The sequence below is a fragment of the Delphinapterus leucas genome, chromosome 10 (genome assembly GCF_059928025.1).
Source record: "Delphinapterus leucas isolate spDelLeu-1000000601 "Yukka" chromosome 10, BTC_Dleu_Yukka2, whole genome shotgun sequence".
Taxonomy (NCBI): domain Eukaryota; kingdom Metazoa; phylum Chordata; class Mammalia; order Artiodactyla; family Monodontidae; genus Delphinapterus; species Delphinapterus leucas.
Genome location: NC_143138.1, coordinates 25813798 through 25837246, shown reverse-complemented (window position 1 = coordinate 25837246; position 23449 = coordinate 25813798). Strand labels below are relative to the sequence as shown.

The window sequence follows — 23449 nt, the reverse complement described above, 5'->3', positions numbered from 1 at the left end:
CTCTTAATCCCATAGGCCTATCTTGCCCCTCCTCTTCAGTAACAAGTTTGTTTTCTATACCTGTGAGTCTGTTTCTGTTTTGCATATACATTTGTTCGTATTATTTTTTAGATTCCACATATAAGTGATTTCATACAGTATATAATGGAAAAGTGCCAGGTTTCAACAGACAAGAGTCGGGCCTGCCTGTCTCAGCAGAGTCATGAAATGAATTAAATGAATCTCTTAGAACAGCGCTGGTGTGGACCATCCTCCCAGGATCTGATGGGCCTCTCTTTTTTTCCGGATAATGAAGACTGCTTTTTTAACAGAAAAGCCAATTTGATATGTTAATTGACGTGGCGCAGCATGCGGGATCTTAATTCCCCCACCGGGGATCAAACCCGAGCGCCCTGCAGTGGAGTGCGGAGTCTTGAACTCCTGGACCGCCAGGGATGTACCGATGCTCCTATATCTTAAGTGTATTTTTCTTATGGTAAAATATGGACAGCATTGTGGGTGGGGAGGACAAGTCTGGGACCAAATGTGGAATTTCCTCTCCTGACCACCCCTCCCCCCCTTGTTTAAGTAGGTCACTGTTATCGGTACCCGCTAGAAGAGACAGGAGTATAGAAGTGGGTGCTAGCATGTCAGTATAAGAGGTGTGTTCCTGTGGTGCATAAGTCCTTCGAGGTTGTATCTCAGGGGTGTGAAAGTGTGTCTGCAATAGCCCTCCTGGGTGTGTCAAAACATGATTTCATAGGCAGAATGGCCCTTAATGTGCAGATTCGGGTGGTGAGAGTAGATTGAATTCAGTCTTAAGATAAAAGATGAAGTTTGTTGTTTGTTCCCCCTCCCGAAAGACTTCGGCAGTGCCCCCCTGGGATGGGTCTTGGAAAGAACAGGACAGCGGTAGACTAGTCTCTTTTTCTCCCGTCCCCTTGGGCCTTTAAGGGGGCTGCGCGGACCTAACACCGGGCTGGAAGGAAGAGGCGTAAGTCAACTTCCTCGCCGGCTGCACCCGCGTCGGCCGTGGGCGCGCGCGGGTCTGCGCATCCCGCCCCCGGGTCGGGAAGGGGCGGAGCCGGGCGGAGCCCGCCCCCCGCGGTCCCCTCTTCCCTGCCGCTCCGCTGAGAAGCGCTGGCCTCAGTCTCTGCAGCCTGCAGGAAGCTGAGAGCGGGGACCCCGGGCCGGGAGTGCGGGCTGGGCTGAGTGCACGGGCTCGGCCGCCGCTGCCGGTGAGTCCCGGGGCGGGCGGCGCGGAGCGGGGCGGGAGGCGCGTCAGGACCGGGCTGTGGGGAGACCCCGGGCGCAAGCTCGGGGATGTCAGGCTCGCGACGTTGGGGAGCCCCAGACCCCAGCCCGGAGGAGCGTCGCGATGTGGAGAAACCCGAGCCCGGGGGCGGGGAGTCAGTGCCCTGGGGTTGGGGAGTCCGGGAGCCCTGAGGGCGAGGCGGCGGGTCAGGAAGGCGAAGTTGGGGCGTCCCGAAGCCCGAGCCTGGAGGACTGAGCGGTCAGGATCCTGACGTTGGAGAGGTCCGGAGGGTTGCGGAATGAGGGGTGCCCTGTCGGCATTCTTGGGGCGCCCTCCTCCGGGCGGAGGGGAGCAGAACCCGGGAAGGGAGTGCGGAGAGAGGAAGCCCGAGGCGGGCGGGGCGGGAGGGGAGCCCCGGAAAGCGTAGGGTGGGGCGAGGCGAGTGGCTTCTCCGGGGAAAGATGGAGGGGGCTTCTCCGAGAGGGCGGGTGCGGGAAGCGGAGTCGTGCGGGGAGCCTGGGGTTCTGTTCTGGAGGATAGGGGGTTGGAGGGCCGGAACGCCGCGGCGGAGGTCCGAGGTGGCGGGCTGAGGGGTGCGTCGGGGACTCAGGAAACATCTCGGCCTAGGGGACGCAATCCCCTTGGTGGAATGGGGTCATGGCAATCTCGAGAGGGCACCCACTCGAGAGAGCAAGACGGGCCACCCCAGACGGGGGCAGGTTGGGACCCCGCACCAGGCGAGCTCGGGGAGTGTTGGGACCTTGGGCGGGGGGACCAGGGAGGGGCGAACCTCGCTGACCCCACGCGGGCACCGCAGCGCCCTGTACGTCTGTGGGCCCTCAGGCACAGACTCACAAAAGGGAGACCCGCGGGCCGGACGGGCTTTTGGTTGCACCTCGTATTTCTGAGCTGGGTTAGAAGTGATTTTGCCCAGGGATCCGATGAGAAGAGTCTGGGCTTAAAAGAACAGTTCTGGAGTGAGTTTTCAAATGTACAGGTAAGCTCTACGTGTGTGTGTGTAATTTTTAGACTCACATGTGCTACTTGCTGCCCCCTCTCCTGTACTCTTGAGAGGCAGTTTCTGAGTAAAAACTGGAAGAAAATCAGGAAGGCGCTCTCTTGCACACATGCACACCCGAACCGCCCACAAATGCATTGCATTCCACAGCCGAGTAAACACGAGGAGTGCTGTACAGTGTTGGATTGTTTCTTTTGGCGAGGGCTCCCTTTACTGGAGTTAATAGGAGTTACCTGCATGGAAGGTGGACTGCCCTTGACTGCCCTCTTAGGATGTGCACAGCCTATACCCACCCCTGAGCTGCTACACCCTTGAACAAGTCACCCGGCAGGGCACTAGGCAGCTTAGGACCTCAGTGGATGGACATTCTAGAGTTTCTGAAGATAAACAAACGACCCGTACCCTGTCTGGTTTTTTTTTTTTTCTGTTGTTTGTCTTGGGTGCCTGGCTCCCTTTAATTAGTTAAATAATATTGACATATTAACATATCCTGTATGGTTAATTATGTGTTGTAATTAGTTTAATTATTTGATATAACAGCTAATTCTGGAAGACCCAGGGCCCTGGGAATCCTGTTAAGTGGATTTCTCCCTTAGAAGGTTCCTAGGCTTTAAGGGGCAGTGGGTGAGAGATGCCTCCCATTCCCTTTCTTTTCTGCTGTAGATATAGGTCCATCTTCTGATGCACACTGAGATTTGAGCTTCCTGGGAGGACCAAAGATTTTTGGCAACTAGCATATGTTGGGCCCTTTTTTCCCCCCCTTCATGAAAAGCAAAGCTCTTCAGTCATTATGCAAGTTAGTGGAAGAGTGATCTATTCATTTCACAGGTATCATTTCAGGAGAAGCTTTTCTTTTATTTTCACCAGCGGGTGGTCAGAACCTTGAACCAAAATCTGCATTATTATTATTGCGTTAGCATATTTATCCACTTGGACGTAGAGCTAGCTGATTCTTCCAATTCTTTATCCAAACGTTAGGATAAATACGCCAGTATTTATACATTCAAATAAATGCATGTTTCTCCCCTTCAGAAGCCTCGGCTTGGCCAGCTGTGTACTAATTCTAGTGATGCTGTCATTGCTGAGAATAATTTTGGAGCTCCTGCTTTGGAGTTGCCTTCAGAGCTGGCAACACGGTGACTGAATTGCCTCTGTGATGGCAAACCTTCTGAAGCTGGGAAACAGCCAAGCACTGTGTGGAGCCAACTGTGGTGGAGAATCGAGGTTGTAATAGGAAGTGTGTCCATTAAGGTAATGAAAGTCTTCTTGAAGGACTAGCAGGTCTACAGGGGTCATCCAGTAAAGAGTAAATGTATGTGTTTAGGATTGTAAAGTAGTTGCTGTGAAATGCAACCTTCATTTGGATGTTCGTGCTCTGGCATGTGTGTAAAAAACTGGCCCTATAGTACCTTGCTATACCTTATGGCTTATTGGGCTGGAGAAAATAAGCCTTTCTTTTCCCCTTCCATGTACTCTTTACCAGGCAGTTTCCATCCCTTTGCATTTTTACAGGAAGCAAGATGAACAAAAGACTTGTTTTTTCAGAAAAAAATGTAGTCAGAAAGTCACTTACCCCATGGGTCATTAATGCCTGGTACCTGAGTTTTTATGTGAAAGAATCTATATAGAATCAAGCGGAAGAGAATGATTTCTGAAAATCCATTTCAGTTTTGTAATTCCATAGCACACAGCGTGAAAAATTAACATATCCTTTTTCTGCCATTGGTTCCATAAATTCCCAATTTTTTTTCAGGTTGTTAACCCAAAGCTTCATATAGCCATGGCTTGAATCTTGATTTAGCTGTGATCTTGGACAAGTTATCCATCTCTTTCGGCCTCAGTTTTTCTACCCTAAAATGAAGATGTAGTAAGTAGGTACCTCATGGGACTGTGATGAAGATGAAATAAGATTATGCATATAGAGCCCTGAGGTCAATGCCCCATACATAAAGTCTTGCTCTTTGTGTTATTAATAGTGCTTATTGATAGTTTTGTATTAAAATTCCTTTTAAGCCATGTAGAAATTTATCATTTCCAAGTAATGACATTCCCTTTGGCTGGGCTTTGCAAATCAATTTGTCAATGAGAACACCTGGTTTTTACTCTCCTAGCCTCTCAGGAGTTTTTAAGGAGTCGCCTTTACTGCAACCAGAACAAGCTACTTTATTTTGAATTCTGATGTTTTAAAAAACGAACAGTCCTGTTTTGATTGTGTGTTAGGTATAAGAGTTTGGTCAAGAGCTGAAGGAAAATTGTTTAAAAGCTTCTCCTGTAATTTTTTCCCTTGATCCAATAAAATATTATTCTAACGACGTAGCTATAGTTTTCTTGGCATATATTGAAAGGGATGATTCTGGGGAACATTTGTTTCAGTTAAACGAGTTTTGTTCTGCTTTTTTTAAATGATAGGGAGGAAGAACCTGGCACTATGTTCTCAGCTCTTCCATAAATATCGACTTTAATCTTTTGCAGATTTATGAATTTTATTAAAAATATTTGCATACAAATAATTTTATCATAATTTTTAATCCAATGGTTCGGGGTTACTATGAAATAGAGGTTTCATGGAATGTTCGACATTTAGTGAGAGTTCTCTGCGTTTCAGCGAAGTTTGTTCAGGAGTCAGAGGTATGAGAAACAGATTTCTTCCTCCAGAAGTTCACGTAATGTGCTCTTTTAGGACAATGCATTAGCAAGAGTATTTTTTCTCCTAATGGCTTATAGGGCTAAGGATTAATATGGATTTCACTGCATGTTCTTTTCCCTCAATTTCTTGGAGAAGGTTAAATATATAGATCTCTCAATAGTGTTCATATTTTTTGACGTGGATTAGATCCTGCTATGCACTCACATGCCATAAAAGGAGATAAGGGCTCTAAAAGTATTTAGTGAATTGTAAAGTGATACACAGTCTGCCTTCCCTGTAGGGGCTGGATGGGGGGGGCACTCTGCATCCTCAGATTCAACCAACTGTGGATGGAAATGTCAAAAAAATTAATCCATAGTCGGGGATATATGTATATGTAAACTGATTCACTTTGTTATAAAGCAGAAACTAACACACCATTGTAAAGCAATTATATTCCAATAAAGATGTTAAAAAAATATTAATCCATAGTCAATCTGAGAAAGAAATGGAAAATCTTTATTTGAGCCAACCTGAGGATTATAACCCAGGGGACAGTCTCTTAGAGAGCTCTGAGGACTGTTCTGAAGAGGTAAAGGGGGAGGCCAGTATAGATGTGATTTTGGAGAAGGGGGTACGTGCAACCAAGCACGCATCTTGGTAGAGGTGACTGCTATTTGTGAGGAACAGGTACCTTAGTTAATGGTTTTAGTGCTCCTCTAAGTATGGGAAGATGCAAAACACTGGATTCATAAAATCTTCTCCCGAAAATATCTAACTACCTGAGGGCCGGTTCTGTCAGTTTTCCCTCAGCACAAAAGGCCTCATCCTGACCTTCGCCCTGAATTCCTTTCAGGGTGTTCTGCATAGGTCAGCGACTGCAGTGGCCAATGACTTGTTCCTTGTAGAAATGGATGGTGGCAACATTCTTCATCTTACACTCCCTTCCCTTTTAGTCTTAATTTTGACCAAGGTTTCGGAGGCATTTCGTGAGCACTTTGTCCCACAGCTCTAGGAATGCTCATTCCCAGGTCAGACGAGGATTTGGTTGATAAGCCACTCAACGTGCTATTACTGGACTAGGCCCTGGTACCAGTGGCCAAAAGCCTCTGGATCACCTGTCTTACATTCCGTTATGGTCCAGGAAGTGGTTCCCTCTTGTTGCTTCTTCCCACATCTAGAGTTACACTATTATAATCATTGATTTTGTAGAACTATATCTTTGATCAGTCGTTTCAAGTCGACTAATGATCATTAATTTTATTGGCGGCTCAGTCACACATTTGATGATGCAAGAAGCAATCATCTTGTACAATAGGCAGAATACAAGTAATATAGCTAGTAGCATTCACAAGGTCATAAGTATTTAAGTGAAGAGCTTTCATTAGGTGTGGCCCAGTATCTCCCCAGGTCATCTCTTCAGTCTGTTCTGCATTAATCGCTGTCTTTAAGGGAAATGATATATTGGTATTGTACATAAAGCTCACCAAAGATGTCTGCAGGTATAAGGTGAGGGTGTGTTATTATGACCCCTTAAGGACTGACAAAGGAATGTTATCTTCTAAAGAGTTAGGTGGCAGTCAGAAGAACAATTGATCTTTATGTTTGAACAGGTGTTTCTGCCACTAGGGAGTCCGGTTAATGCATAATGCAGATGCACAATGCACGGTAAAGGGGAGGGAGGAGGCCAAAGGGCAGAGGAAAATTTCATGTTTAAAATTTTCTTGTCTTGCCTTAAACTGTGAATTGAAATAAACATCAGAAAATATTTAGGAAAAAAATTCCAAAAAACAAAACTTGAATTTGCATGCACAGGCAACTACTTATGTAGCATTTACTTTACATAGCATCTACATTGTATTTACAATTATTTTCATAACATTTACATTGTATTAGGTGTTATAAGTAATCTAGAGATGTTTTTAAAGTATATGGGAGAATGTGGGTTGGTTACATGCAAATACTATACCATTGTATATAATGGACTTGAGCATCCACAGATTTTGGTATCTGAGGAGGGTCCTGGAACCAATCCCCCACAGATACTGAGGGATCACTGTATAACCATAGGATAGGGGGCTATTATTGTTGTTCCATACTTTCCCAGAGTGTTCTGATTATCACCTCCATAGCAGTGTTTGGCCCTTGCTCTGTCTCTCTTCTGAATGGTGGTTTACACCCAGAAAACAATACAGCAGCGTGGTTTAGACTAGAGCAGTGGTTCTTAATAAAGAGCAGGGGCTGTGTTTTTGCATCCGCCCGCCCCCCAACCCACCAGGACATTTGGCAATGTCTGGAGATGTTTTTGATTTTCACAGCTGGGAAGAGGAGAGATGTTATTGACATCTAATGGGTAGAGGCCAGAGATTCTGCTAGGTATAGTATAATTCACAGGACATCCCCTTACAACAAAGAATTTTCCAGCCCCAAATGTCAGTAGTGCTGAGAGACCCTAGACTAGAGCAAGGGACCTGGAATGGGGACCAACCTGTGTTAGCATCCTGGAACAACCCTGAGTGAGTTCCTTAACCTGAGTGTCTATAAAATGCAAGTCTGAAGTGCTATTGTGGAATAGGTGAGATAGTGTATATAAAGTACTTAGCTCACAGAGGTGCCCCGTGAATGGTAACTCTTAGTATTATGTCTGGTTGGTAAATCCAGGGACTATATGCTTTAAATAGACAGCTTTGGCTTTTGAACCCATTGTGTACAGAACCAAGTCAGGTTTCATTTTTCTTTTTCTATAAATTTATTTATTTATTTATCTTTGGCTGTGTTGGGTCTTTGTTGCTACATGCGGGCTTTCTCTAGTTTCAGCTAGCGGGGCTACTCTTCGTTGCGAGCTTCTTATTCCCGTGGCTTCTCTTGTTTTGGAGCACCAGCTCTAGGCGTGTGGGCCTCAGTAGTTGTGGCACGTGGGCTCAGTAGTCGTGGCTCGCAGGCTTTAGAGCGCAGGCTCAGTAGTTGTGGCACATGGACTTAGTTGCTCCGTGGCATGTGGGATCTTCCCAGACCAGGGCTCTAACGTGTGACTGCTGCATTGGCAAATGGATTCTCAACCACTGCGCCACCAGGGAAGCCCTGCTGGACAGTTTTCAAAGTGCTTTTATATACCTTGTCAAATACAACTTTTGCAACCACCCTGTGAGGCATGGAAGGCAGATATCATATTGATTTTTTTTTTTTTTTACAGATGAAGGAAACTTGGGGCTGGAGATGGTAAGAAATTTGTCAAAGTCACAGTGAGAAAAGGGCAAAAACAGGGACTCAGACCCAGGTTGAGTAGCTTCCGATTACTGCTACAGGGCTCCATCCACCACACCTTTCTGTCTCTTCTGATGTAGATGGAGCATGAACTTGATGCAACTTCAAATAATACATCAAAATAATAACTATTGACTGAACATCTACTGATGTCAGGAAATGTACAGTTGACCCTTGAGCAACCTGGGGGTTAGGAGTGCCAACCTTATGTGTGGCCTGGGTAGTCCTGGCTGAGAAGGAACCTGAACAGTGACCCTGTGGAGTGAGATTTGATGGACTTCTGGGAAGTGGTCTGAGAAGCAAAGGATATCTTGTTCGTTCATTCGTTCGTTTGTTCATTCATTCGTCAGTATTAAGGGCTTACCAGGGCCAGGGTCTATGCTGAACACGGGGTAAAGATGGAATGTTGAACCCAAATGCAGTCCCTGCCCCTACAGAGGTGACAGTTTGGAGTTGAGTTGTAGGGAGGATGTTTTGCTTCAGAGGTAGGTGGGGAAAGGATTCCTCAAGGCTTTTTCATACCTGTGCACAGAGCTGAAGCGAAGCTCAGGCCATGTGTAAGTAGAAGGTGCTGGTTGGCTGTACTCAGGAGCTTAGAGTGGAAGAATAAGACCTCATGTTATGGGGATATACGTACATGTAGAGCTGATTCACTTTGTTATAAAGCAGAAACTAACACACCATTGTAAAGCAATTATACTCCAATAAAGATGTTTAAAAAATAAATTAATTAAAAAAGAAAAAAAAGACCTCATGTTATCCCACATGACATCCAGAACCCCACTTCCCCAAAGGTGGGGAACCGCCCTCTGCTGGAAGTCACCTGGGTTGGACAATCAGGTTGAGTTAAGCCTGGGGCTTAGGGAAGTCTTTCGTCCTCAGCGTGTCTGGAAGGGTACAAGCTCCAAACCATCTAGATTGCTAATAAACTGACCCTGTTGTCTTATGTGACGAAGACTCCATACTATAGCAGAGCAGGGCTTGTTGAATGAGTGAATTAATAATAATTATAATAAATGTTAGTCTATGGTAGAGGTAATGGGAGACTTCGAGATTTCGAGACGCACACACCCAGAGAAGAACCGAGCTCTCCCCCCTTTCCAGGCTGAGCTGGTTCCTGGGACTGTAAGAACCTAAAGGAGATCAGAGCTAGGGTTCTTGATTTAAGAGGTTTTTGTTGGTCTTGAGACACTAGCATTAAGGGCATCTTAGGGTGATGTAGTCCAAGATTAAGAAAAGCAAAGAAGAAAAAAAAAAAAACCTCAATTCTTAAGGAATAGATAATTTGTTGCTTTTCACCAGTAGCTTGAAACTATGTATTTGCCCTATTCTTGCACCTGCTCTTTGGAGTCTGAGAGAATTTCCCAAGAGGTTCAAGATAAGTCTATAGTCTAGAAACTGGAGAAGGGCTACCCTTACCCAGACCACTTGAAGATGGAATGAAAATACACATACTCTGCTGAATATTGCCTGTAGATCGTACTTTTGTGAGAAATGAAACTTTGTTGGTGAAAACTATCTTCTCATTTTCCTTTTAGACTCAAATTCGTTGTATAAAATATGGAAGAAAAAGGAGGAGGATGTAAAATCAATGATGAGTGTAGTGGCTCTTGAATTAGGAAATTTATATTCTCCCTGGTGTATTTCACTCCATCCAAAGAATTCATTCCAGGAGTCTCATCTTAGCTTTTCTATTCCTGCACTTAAGCAAGATAAGGGCATCAATATTGTTCTCTTGAGTTGCCAGGAAGCCTGAGCACTTTATAAAGTAGCATTAGTCAGTTTCATGCATGGACTAATGCTTGGGTTGGAATTGGCTGCAGTGGTAGAATGTCACCCAAACAGACAGGTTCAGGTAAAGCACCAAGAATTTCATTGAAACTGGGCAGCATTTCAGGCAGGTAGAAACTGGTTCATCAAATCTCATTGTGGCGAAGAGGTTCAGGTTAATTCATGAAGTACGTGCACAATTTTGTCCCATGAAAGAAAAAAAGAAAAACTATTTATAATTATGTGGCTGTGTTATGTCTTATGGCCTGGAGGACCATCGTGTCTAGATATATTGACCTAATTCCAAAGGGGGTAATGATAATACACCCACGTGTGCATGAAGGCATACAGAAACATAAAATACCTACTGTGTATTGAACAATTCCTGTGTGTCAGGCATTGTGCAATGCGCTTTTTTTTTTTTTTAACCTTGTCTCTACTCCCCTAAACAAGTTTAGGAGAGAGAGATTCCAGTTTACCAATGAGAAAAAGAAATGAAGTGGCTTGCTCAAGGCCACTACAGTTAGTAAGTATCAGAGCTGGTTATAGATTCCTCATTTCTGAGAGGGCCTGGGGCAGATGAGTTTGGGTTTAATAAAGGGCTCCCTTACAATGCATCTGTAACCTGGAATGGGTCCAGGGTGGGATTTCCTGTCCGCCCAGCTCATCACCCTATTTAAGGGATTCCGGAAGCTTGGAGTTACTAGATTTATATATGTGGTTCCCTGAACCTATTGAAAGCATAAGCTCAGGGGGGCAGGGGCTGGGGATAGTGCGTTGAGCCCATCTTCATGATTTCATATGCCTACAAAACCACATACTGTATATGTGTGTCAAACAGCTGTGCACAGACCATTAAAACTTGAAAGTCCTTTGCTTTAGGCTGGGGTGATAGTAGCTTCATTTGGAGCCACCTGCCAGCTCATCTAAACTCTGGCCTGTGATTAGGTGTATCTGGCTGAAAGATACAGGGTGATGAATCATTTAATGGATGTTGATTTAGAAAACTTTCAAAGCATGGAGAACTTATAATAATCACTTTAAAACAGGTTTCATGGGACTTCCCTGGTGGTCCAGTCTTAAGACCCCGCGCTTCCACTGCTGGGGGCACAGGTTTCATCTCTGGTCAGGGAACTAAGATCCTACATGCCTCACAGTTTGGCAAAAAAAAAAACAACAAAAAAAAACAGGTTTGATGATGAAAAGATTGGGCAATAATGGATGGCCTAGAGTGACAGTGAAGTTCTCAGTTGCAACCCCCTGACCCCCCCATCTTGCTGGCCCCAGAGCCAACTCATGTCTCTAGAGAGGCAAGCTGTGATCCTGGTTCCTTTTGAACCTAGAAATGACAGCTTCAAGACCCTCTCTGACCTAGGACAGATTGCATTAGTTGAGCGCATGTTGTGTGCTAGCAGTTTTACCTGTATTATCTTCTCTCTCTCTTAAACTTTCTATTATAGAATATTTCAGACAGACAGAGGTGCACAGAATAGTAGAATACACCTCCATGTGCCCATCCCCAACTTCAACAATTACCAACTCATGGCCAACTTCTCTACATACACCTTACCTCCAAATGATTTTGAAGCAAACCTAAGCCACCATTTCATGATTTGGGAGCATTTCAGAATGCATTTCTAAAAGATGAGGGCTCTTTTATCATAATTCTTTAAACATGACAACAACCCTATTAGGTACCACTCTATCCTTATTTTATAGGTAAAGACAGTGAGACACAAGGAGGTTAAATTATTTGCCCAAGGTCATCCAAGGCAGAGTCAGGATTCAAACCCAAGTTGCCTAACTCCAAAGCCTGTCCTGTTAACCACCACATTGTGTTAAGGTAGCCATTAGACCCCTCTGCTCTAGCTAATCCTGCACTGTGGAATTAGATCCTGGAAGCAGGAAAATAAACTCCCAGGGACAACACTATTGATTTCTGTGAATTCAACCACCCAGTCATTGCTGCAAGCAGGGTCTGTTTAGGTACACAGGGTTAGAATGGCTGTGAAAGTCTTAGACTTGTCATCTCAAGGAATGAAAGGACTGGCCTGAAATATTAATGGATCCTCTTTGGGCAGCAAATCTGACAAAGCAGTCAAACCCTTATCGTGCTAGTGTTTGAAAGGGTGGAGAAACCCACAATGAAAAGGACTTCACAGAGAATATGACTGTCATGCTCTGGCTGCCAAGGGAAGTAAAAGGTTTCTTCTAAAATGAATTTTCCTCTGGTTTTCTCTCTTGGCAGAAGGAATCATAGTCTTCCCACTGAGTCTTTTCAGTTCGTTTCTAGCACAGCTAATTGTGTTTATTTGTCTCCAGAATCACATGTCTGCCTCCTCTCCCTGGCCTTTTCTTAAGGTATCTTGCCTGCTCTGTACTACGGTTGCTGCCAAAAACCTTCCCCTCACCTGGGAGTGGTTGGCTGACAACACAGAGTAGATGTTGGGAGGCCACCTGTCTCTCCAGAGATCTGACCTGGCCTCAGGCGTCCAAGCCCACCTCAGGGGAGAGGGAGAGAGATTATATAAGCTGGTGGGGAAAGGAACCGTGTCATTTGCCTTGTGGCTACCCTTTTGGCCCATCAGGGTTAAGAACAGAGCAGAAAACACGTTGATTGACCATTGATTGACTGATCAGGAGCTTTGCTAGTTCAAGTTCAAGAAATTGATTCTCCATTTTTTCCTATCAAAACAAGCATCACACTGACTTTTCTGTTTAATACTTTTCCTTTGGCTTTGGGAATCGCTGACTTTTAAGTGATTCTCAAACCTCAGTTTCTTTTCTTACCCCCTTCTCCATGAAGTCCAATCACAGAAGCCATGTAATCACTGGAGGACTACCCAGCCCTTCTTAATCCTCTCACCTGTGAAGCACTAAATGGTGGTCCTTGTCAGGGTGCAGGTGAGGACGAGCCTAGAAATTCCACCTTTGACTCTCTCTGGGAACACCATGAGACCACTTTATCAGACAGTAACAATTTCTGGGTCTGTGAGGACCTCAGCCTGTGTCTTTTTCAGGGAACATCTGTTTTCCTTAAACCTTTGCCATTGCAAATCTTTGAAATTATTTATTTATTTATTTTGGCTGCGCCAGGTCTTAGTTGTGGCACGTGGGATCTTTTTTTTTTTTTAAAGTTGCGGCATGCGGACTTCTTAGTTGCAGCATGCGGGTTTCTTAGTTGGAAAGTGCATGTGGGATCTAGTTTCCCAACCAGGGATCAAACCTGGGCCCCGCATTGGGAGCACAGAGTCTTACCCACTGGACCACCAGGGAGGTCCCTGAAATAATTTTTTATGATTGCTGGGACTTCTACTTTTTGAAAACTAAGGAAAATAGTAGACTGTGAGTTGCTAGCTCTTCATCATAGAGTCAGCTCAGGGATGGCAAATACATGGCTTTGTGCCACGGCCCCCTTCTGAGCCTGGTGTCCCCCAGGAGCCGTGGCAGACTTGTACATTGATCACAGCATCTTCTCTGGAGCTCGCCGGGGCCTGAATGCCTCTCAGTGTGGGACCCCAGGAAGCCAGTTACCGAGAGTGTGGCCTAGGGTTGACACCTCTGTGCCCTTTTCTAAGTAAGTGGTCTTTAAAGCCCTTCCCACACTAAAATCTCTTGAGCCTTTCTGCCTGTGGTCACATTGGGTCCCTAACAGCAAGGGACCAGCTCTCTCCTCTTTCACCAAGAATCAGATTAAAGGGAGGGGATGTGTTACCACTCAAGCATGCTAAACCCTTTCTGGAAAACAGATGATGGGGAAAATGTTTTAAACATTGACGGTTCACGGAGGAATTGGAGGTCGTGACTCTTCCTTTCCAACCCATAGTGGGTTTGTAGATTGGGTTTGTAATTTGGTTGGTGAGTCAGTAAGACTAATTAAAGCCATCCTTTTTATGGAGAACCAGAATGTTTAATGCCCAAGGGGAATATAAAGGAAATGGGATCCCAAAGCCTGTCCTTTAGGAGTTCCTAATCTGGTAGGGCAGTTGTATTAAGTTGAATTTAGATTCAGTGTAGTTTAATGAGATGCAAGGAGAAATTTAGTGCCTGGTTATAATTAACTCACTGTCAGCTGACTAACATCCGTTTGAAGACGTTTGGAGGGCATTAAGATAATGCCTGTGAAGCAACGGGACTTCCTTGACAGAAGATGTTATAAGTATTTATGACTATATTATAGATAATGTACAGGGCTGTAAGGAATGGTTTGGGCCCATCTGTAGTCACCAGAAATTGTTACCCTCTGATAAGCTGGTCAGGCAGAAGCTGCAAGGGCTGCTGCAGGCCTGGCTGTCTCCAGGATGGTTAACAGAGGATGCCGAGCTGCTGTCTGGGAGGTTAAGATCAGGCTGGTGTGCGTGTGTGTGGTTTTCTCTTGTTTTAATCAACAGTACATTCTTTTACAAGAAAACGTCAAGAAAAGTCTTTTCGCAAGAAAAAGCTCATTTTGGAGTGCTCTGACTTAGCAGCAAGGACCGGCAGAGGTACTTTTTCCATTTCAGAAATCTCAACAGTATAGTGAGGGCAGAGGAAGGGAGAGGGGGAAAACCGTATAGGTCAAAGAACGCATTAGATTGACCAAGTATTCTAAAGGTATTTTTCAAAAAATCAGGTTAGATTTAGAATCCCTCTCCTAAGTGTGTACTTTTTTTTTTTTTTTTCCGGTACGCAGGCCTCTCACTGTTGTGGCCTCTCCCGTTGCAGAGCACAGGCTCCGCACGCGCAGGCTCAGCGGCCATGGCTCACGGGCCCAGCCGCTCCACGGCACGTGGGATCTTCCGGGACCGGGGCATGAACCCGTGTCCCCTGCATCGGCAGGCGGACTCTCAACCACTGCGCCACCAGGGAAGCCCCTGGCTTACTATTATTCTTTACTTTCTCCATCTTTTAGGACATCATATAAAATAAGCCAAAAAACATCATTTGCTGTTGTCATTCAGGAACGTCCAAAGTATTTGAATTCTCTGGTGTGGATAAGTGGCCTGTGAGGCTGAAATAGCGAGCTGGGGAATAATTGCAACTTTTCAGTAGATACTACAATCCTTTGTGGAAGGGAGCACTGGGGCAGTGGAACTGCAAGTACTGTGCTGACCTTGAACTTTTCTCGTAACAATAAGTGCTTGTCTCTTCCCAAGACCATATGATCTGTGGAACTTGCTGGAATAGCTTCTGGCTGGTACTGTGTCTTTTGTTTTCTACCGGCACCCTGGGACTTGAGAATGCACTCTTTGGAGTTTAAAAGCATCTTATTTGAATGCTGACTTGATGGTGAGCTTATATAATTGGCTATTAGACACTGAATAAGCTTAAAACTTGGAAGTGACACTTTTTGGACCTGTAGTCATCTTGTCTTAGGCTTGTAATGACATTCTTTTTTTTTTTTCCCTTCAACTTTAATTCAGAAATATCAAATTGTTGGCCTTTAATATTCTAAGTTTACAGATGGCGCTACTGGTGCCAGAAGGATTGTGGTTTATTTTTAAGTATGTGATTCATTTAATTTGAGGAGAGTAGGATTTGGGCCTTCTGCCTTGCAGCTCACTTTACCTCCAAGATCAATACAACTTCAAAGGAGAAGTTGTCCGTTTCTTAATGGTGTTTATAATGGCTGTGGCTTGTTGATATTAATGACCGAGTATCTACTTCAGGGTAGCTTTGATTAATCAAAGTCTTCAATTAAACTAATATTTACTGACATATTCTACTTTGAAGACAAAAACATCAAAACACAAGAAAATAAAGTCCTGTTAGAACTTTTATTTAAGAACAACTTCCCAGTAAATCCTTAGGTTCACCACAGGCACCATCCAGTCTTCTTGACCATCGGTACCTCCATCATCCAAGCTGCGTCATGACCACTGACATCCAGAAGGAGATGAAGGACCTGGACAGTTCTGAATTATCAAAATTATCACTTACACATTTAGGAAGGTGAACTAATGCATTTTAGAATGATGTTCAATAAATGAGATTGGAACAGAAAGCACTTCCTGAATAGGGTAGACATTCAGGGCATGGCCTCTGGAGTGAGCCTACCTGGTTCTGGATTCTGGCTCCACTACTTCCTGTCTAGGTGACCTTGGGCAAGACACTTAACCTCTTTCCTCATCTGTACAGTAGGTAGGAAGAATAAATCCCATGTCATAGAATTGTGAGGAATGATTGTGAGTTAATAACATGCAAAGAACTTAGAACGGTGCCCAGCGTAGAATAAGTGCTCCTTATACTGAGTTACTATAATAACTATTACTGGCGACTAGATAAAGAGGAGCACCAGGTAAAGATGAGGGAAAAATATATCTCTGGTTTCTGACTTGAGCACCTGGCTGAAGCGATTTACTGAACAGAAACAAGGAACATGGGATAGAAATAGGTTTTGTAGAGGAAGCTCAATTCTCTCTGTGGGTTGTATTCATTTTGAGGTATCTTTGTTACAGCTGAGCAGAGATAACCTTGTGGGCATTAAATAAGCCCCATTCCATGTAATGACTAAGTTTTCTGTGTACTATGGGTTCTCTCCTTGGTTTTCTTATGGATTTCTTGTGAGCTGTCAAAAACAAATTAAACTCCAGGTGCTTCAGAATTTCCATCTGAATAATATTGAACATAATAACGGCACATAGTAAACTCAGCAAATGCTTTCAAAAGGTCCTAAGGGGGAATTCCCTGGCGATCCAGTGGTTAGGACTCCGTGCTTCCACTGCAGGGGGCCCGGGTTCGATCCCTGGTCAGGGAACTAAGATCCCACAAGCCTCATGGCTCAGCCAAAAGAAAAATGTCCTAAGTAGCTTGGATAAAGGTTTATATATATATATATATATATATATATATATATATATATATATATACACACACACACACACACACACACACGTCTATCTATCTATCTATATATTTGACAACTGTAGGTACCTCATATAAGTGGAATCATACAGCATTTGTCTTCTTGTCTCCGGCTTATATCTCTTAGCATAATGTCCTCCAGGTTCATCCATGGAGGTTCACATATATATATGATGGTCAAAGCCAAGATTGAGATTTTGACATAGAAACAAGGAAGGTAAAAGCCAGTATACTTTTAGTATGTCTTTCTTTCATTCATCCATTTGTTCACTCATTCTTACAATAAATATTTACTGAGCACTTTTTGTATAAGCCAAGTAATGTTCTAGGTACCAGGGGATACATAAATGAACAAACAGACAAAAATACCTCTGCTAATGGGGCTTATATTCTGGGCCAGCAGCAGGGCTAGGACAGACAATAAACTTAATAAATAAAAATAATATATTAACCTCATACCCATTAGAGTGGCTACAGTCAATAGCCAGAAAATAACAAGTGTTGACAAGGATGCAGAGAAGTTGGAACTCTTTTGCACTATTGTGAGAATGTGAAATGGTGCACTCACTGTGGAAAATGGTATGGCAGTTCCTCAAAAACTTAAAAAATAGAATTACCAATGATCCAGCAATTCCACTTCTGAGTATATACCCATAAGAACTGAAAGCAGTCTTTAAGAAATACTTGCACACTTACATTCATAGCAGTGTTATTCACAATAGTCTAAAAGGTGGAAGCACCCTAAAGGTACATCAGTGGATGAGTATATACATATTCATATAGTATATACATACAATGAATATTATTCAGCCTTAAAAAGGAAGGATATTCTGACACATGGTCTACAACATTGGTGAACCTGGAGGACGTTATGCTAAGTGAAATAAGACACAAAAAGACAAATGCTGTATGATTCCACTTATATGAGGTACCTGGAGTAGTCAGATTCATAGAGACAGAAAGTAGAAGGATGTTTGCCAGGAGCTGGAGGAAGTGGGAATTGGAGAATTGTTGTTTACTGGGTGTAGAATTTCAGTTTTGCAAGATGAAGGGAGTTCTGGAGGTGGATGGTGGTGATGGTTGCACAACAATGTGAACGCACTTAACACTACTGAACAGTAAGCTAAAAAGGGTTAAGATGGGAAATTTTATGTTAGGTGTATGTACCACAATTTTTTAAAAAATATGAGAAAGACTATAATACATTAGGTCACAAGGTGAAAAGTACAATAGAAAACCAAAAAAAGAGTAAAGCAGAGTATCGGGGTTCTAGAGAGCTCTGGAGGGTGCAAATGCAGTATTAGATCAATAGGGAAGTGGGAAGGCCCCTTTCGACTGAAGAAAAATGCACAGCCTAAAAGTTGCAAGTTAAGTTTTATTCAGGGGCCTCACCGAGGGCTGACTATAACCCAGGAGATAGCCTCTCAGACAGCTTTGAGGATCTGCTCTAAAGAGGTAAGGCAGGAGCCAGGATATATGGGAGTTTTTGCTCAAAACAAAACAAAACACGTAGTTGAACATCAAAAGATCACTGCTAGTCACAAAAACCAGACATCTCAAGTTAATGATTTCAGTGTTTTTCTATCTATGGGAAGATACAAGAGTCTGGGCTCATTGAAATTATTCCGTAGATGTACATCTTAACTCTGTAGGGCCAGTATCCTGTTTTTCTCCACCCTGAATTCCCCTCAAGTCTCACTGTAGTGGGGGCTGCAGTGACTGACAGCTTGCTGGTGGGCAGCATTCATTGTTTACTGGAATGGCAGGCAACATTTTTTGTCTGCACCTCCTTGAGAAGGTGAGATTTGAGCAAGGCCTGGAAGGAGTTGTCTGTCCCTCGGCTGTGATTACAGTCGGTGTCTAGATCGTCCAGGGCCCCCAGATGATGTGTGGCGAGGCCCGGGCAATGATCACGTACGTGGTGTGTATCTGTAAAGTTCACGAGCGGTGGGCAGCTGACGCAGAAACTGTGGACATGGGCATTTCAACTCAACTGGAAAAACAATCCAGGCACTCCGGTAGCACTTTGCACAGATTATAATCAGATGTCATCTGAGACTTGAGGTTATATTACAGTAAAGAGAAATGGTTGTTCTTATACTTGGCCCTTTCTACAGTCAAACTCCATAACCTAGAAACAACAGTCAGGAGTTTGATTTTTTAATTACACCTAAGTTTGCATGTTGTTTAGCCCATTTCCAATACATGTTTTAAACTCCATAAGACTAGGATTTTCAGGGCTTCAGCTGAGCTTTCTGTCAACCCAAAACTAGGCAGTGCAGCTCAAGAGTACTTACTTCTGTTTTTCTCTATCTGGTAGGTCATATGGCATGGAATGGTGAGCTGCTTAGAAAAATCCTGTGATCTGGACATGTTACATTACTAATTTATGAGGCTGGTATAAAGAAGTATCAACTTACCATCATTTAAGCCACTACTTTGTACTCATGAAAAAAATTGAAAGAGGTTTGCAGCAGTGGACTCTTGAATTGATTTTTTTCACATCTCATTTTTTAATCTTTTCCATGTCTAATCAAAAAGAAGTACAATGAGCATGAATCTCTACTTTGGAATCAGGAAGAAATCTGTCACCATGCCCCCACCTCCACGGCACTGAACTTGGAGGGGAGATGAACATCTGTAGGTATCAGGCACCTTTGCCCCTTCACGATCCTGGCCCCAGGCGAGGATTCTGAAGCCACACCAGCAGCCACTGAAAACACACATGCTGTTTGCGACTCTCTCCCCAGACTAAAGTTGCACGGTCATTGCTAAAGTTGCAGGGGCGAGGTGAAGGGAGGAGAAGCATACTTCCTCTCTAGGTCCTGTCTACGCTGATGGCAATGAGCATAGGTTGACTGAAGAAGCACAGCACCAAGCTCATAAACAGCCGCATCCTCACCCCCCAACCCGTGTTTTGGTAACACTCTTATCTGCCCAATGTTTGCTTTTAGTTCTGAACAAAATTATTTTTATGCCACACGGCTTGTGAGATCTCTGTTCCCCGACCAGGTGTTGAACCCAGGTCACGGCAATGAAAGCCCGGAATCCTAACCACTTGGCCACCAGGGAACTCCCTGAACAAAATTCTTATAAAATTTTTGGCATAAACCTGATATCTTGGGAGCTTTGAAGAGAGGAGGAAGAATATTTTCCTCGATCTTTATGCACAAGCAGCTGCCTACAGGCATTTGGCCCTTGGTGGTTATCAAGCCGAGTGTCCCCCTCTACATCCATTTTCTCCCGACACAGAGTGTGGACAGAAGAGACAGGCTTCTCCTGGTGGTGAAATGATAATCCATGGGAAGGTAGCACCCTTTAGGTATATACTGTTGTCATTAGATATAAGTCATTCCGTGGTGATAGCAGTACTTAGTAGCAAAAGAAGGAAGGAAAGTTCAGTGGACCCCACATTCATTCATTGAGGGTCTACTCTGGGCAAGTCTACGTGCCAGGCTCTAAGTTGCGGGGAGGGAATTTAATGCCACATGAGACAGTGCTTGCCTGTAAGGCCTGCTAGGGATATAGAAGTACCCAAACAGCCACAGGACAAAGTTATATGTGATGACATCATTTTGTGACACAAACTTGCAGGTTGCAGGAGTAAGGGATATTGCTTTGGGTAGATTGGGAGGCGTGGCGGAATCACCCTCTGAGAGGTGCCTTCAAGAATGGGTGAGGTTTTCTAAGGTAGAGATAGGGAGGAGGCCCTTCCAGGTAAAGGGAACAGCCTGGCCTAAGACCTGAAGGGGAATCCCCCTTCTAGACCCACAGCTAAGAAGACCACACTGCAGCCTTGTTTGTCATAGCAAATACAGGAAATAACCTGCATGTCTGTCCACAGGAGGATGGACAAATAAATTGGGGTATTTGGAAAATATTCAGCAGAGAAAATGAATCAGAGAATCATGTAGCAATTAATATGGAAAAAACACAAAACATTAAATGAAAGAAAGAAGGCTGCAGGAGGTTAGGTGCAAAATTTATATAAAGGTTAAAATATCCAAAACAATATATATAGTTTATGGATTTTTTTTAAATTTTAAACATTAATTTATTTATTTTCGGCTGCATTGGGTCTTCGTTGCTGCGTGTGGGCTTTTTTCTAGTTGCCGCGAAAGGGGGCTACTCTTCGTTGCAGTGTGCGGGCTTCTCATTGTGGTGGCTTCTCTTGTTGCGGAGCATGGGCTCTAGGCGCATGGGCTGCAGTAGTTGTGGCTCGCGGGCACTAGAGCGCAGGCTCAGTAGTTCTGGCGCAAGGGCTTAGTTGCTCCGTGGCATGTGGGATCTTCCCAGACCAGGGCTCGAACCCGTGTCCCCTGCATTGGCAGGCGGGTTCTTAACCACTGCGCCACCAGGGAAGCCGTGGAGTTTTAATTTTATGATTTTTTATTATATCATTACATGTAGTTATATAATTTTATAATCTCATAATGTTTTCATATGAAAACATTAGTGGAAATGAAAAACACCAGGTTCAGTGTATAGTGGCTGCTGCTGGGGAGGAAGGAAAGGAATGAGTGATTATAGGAGGCTAGGTCCCAGTTACCTGCGTTATAGGCATAGGTGATACATACAGGCATGCGTACGCACGGTCATACATATGTATACACACACATACACGCATATATTTATATACATGCATATGTATATTTTTTACTTGATGTATAGTTGATTTACAATGTTATGTTAGTTTCTGGTGAACAACATATATATATATATATGTACATATATATATGTACATTCTTTTTCATATTCTTTTCCATTATGGTTTATTTACAGGATATTGACTATAGTTCCCTGTGCTATACAGTAAGACCTTTTTGCTTATCTATTTTATATATAGTAGTTTGTGTCTGCTAATCCCAAACTCCTAATTTATCCCTCCCCCACCCCTTTCCCTTTTGGTAACCGTACATTTGTTTCTATGTCTGGGAGTCTGTTTCTGTTTTGTAAATAAATTCATTTGTAGCGTATTTTAGATTCCACATATAAGTAATATATGGTATTTGTCTTTCTGGCTTACCTCACTTAGTATGATCATCTCTAGATCCATCCATGTTGCTGCAAATGGCATTATTTCATTCTTTTTTATGGCTGAGTAATATTCCATTGTATATTTACCTCATATTCTTCATACATTCATCTGTTGATAGACATTTAGGTTGTTTCCATGTCTTGGCTATTGTGAATAGTAATGCTATGAACACTGGGTGCATGTATCTTTTCGAATTAGAGTTTTCTCTGGATCATGAATATATTTTAAAATCTGAAGTAGGGCTTCCCTGGTGGCACAGTGATTAAGAATCCGCCTGCCAATGCAGGGGACACGGGTTCCAGCCCTGGTCCGGGAAGATCCCACATGCTGCGGAGCAACTAAGCCCGTGTGCCACAACTACTGAGCCTGTGCTCTAGAGCCCGTGAGCCACAACTCCTGAACCCCGGGCGCCTAGGGCCCGTGCTCTGCAACAAGAGAAGCCACCTCAACGAGAAGCCCGCACACCGCAACGAAGAGTAGCCCCCGCTCACCGCAACTAGAGAAAGCCCATGCACAGCAACAAAGACCCAACGCAGCCAAAAATAAATAAATAAAATTTTTTAAAAAATACCTTTAAAAAACTTTTTAAAAAATAAAATCTGAAGTAAATATGACATAAGATTTGACAAGCAATTGTTTGTTGTATCATCCTTTATACTTTTCTGTATATTTGAAGTATTTTGTAATTTCAAAATGAAAGTCATAGGGCATGTTTAGGAATAGTAAATGGTATATAGATCGGTGGTTTTCGAACTTTAACGTGACCCTTAGTAAGAGATCTATTTTATTTTAGGAGCCAGGAGTTTCATGACAGTACTCATCCTTAATGTGTGAGGTGCACCCTGACATGTTCTGTTGTCTTCACTCTGTTTTGTTCTTCATGAAATCGACAGTGGATAATGTTGAGGATGTGGATCAGGGCAGGGAAGAGTTTGACGGCAGCCTCAGGGATTTGAGCTTTACTTGGCAGAGAGGAGAGGGCTCCCGGCAGCTTTGGGGCATTATCCTCATCAGAGCTGAACTTTAGCTGAATCAAATCAGATGGAACTGTGGCCAGAGATTGGAGGAGGTGAGGTCGTTTGGGAGGTTATCATCATGGTTTAGCTGGGACAGTGTACCAGCCTGCAGGGGAGTGAGAGAAGGAATATACTGCAATTTAAACAAAAAGTGGGGGGGGGGCAGGATTTGATGACTGGAATGTTGAGGGAAGGAGGAAAAGGAGAAATTTCACTTTGATTTCAAGGCTTGGTGACCAGGAGATTGGTCATACTGGTAACAGAACTAGGCACAGCCGAGGTTTGATTTTTTGATTGCTTTTTATTTATTTTTTTTGGCTGTGCCACTCAGCATGTGGAATCTTAGTTCCCTGACCAGGGATGGAACTCATGCCCCCTGCAGTGAGTTCCTGCAGTGAAGTGTGAAGTCTTAACCACTGGACTGCCAGGGAAGTCCCAGCAAAAGTTTGGTTTTAAACACACAAAGCTTAAGATGCTGATGGGATCTCCAGATGGATAAAGTGAAGTCTTGTTGAGGTTAAAAGGCACGGATACAACATGGTCTCATAATGTTTGATGCCTTTTTATAGCAGTACACAGTACTGGTGAGGGAAACAGAAAAATTCGATGTCATCAGGGTGGGGCTGGGTGGCAGGCGTGG

At 43.8% G+C, this 23449-nt stretch overlaps 1 protein-coding gene across 3 annotated transcripts in view; it reads left to right on the top strand.

The window, feature by feature from the left end:
* Positions 1-612: 612 nt before the first annotated feature.
* The window catches only part of PAQR8 (progestin and adipoQ receptor family member 8), a 35677-nt gene continuing 12840 nt past the window's right edge, over positions 613-23449 (top strand). Inside the window, exons 1-3 of one of the 3 annotated variants that reach the window (XR_002645779.2) lie at positions 613-1217; positions 3285-3503; positions 4006-4564. The gene's annotated coding sequence lies outside the window, so the exon portion shown is untranslated. Of the gene's footprint in view, positions 1218-1704; positions 2232-3284; positions 3504-4005; positions 4565-23449 lie in introns of those variants that run through there. The other 2 variants (XR_016394589.1, XM_022582110.2) reach the window with 2 other exon arrangements.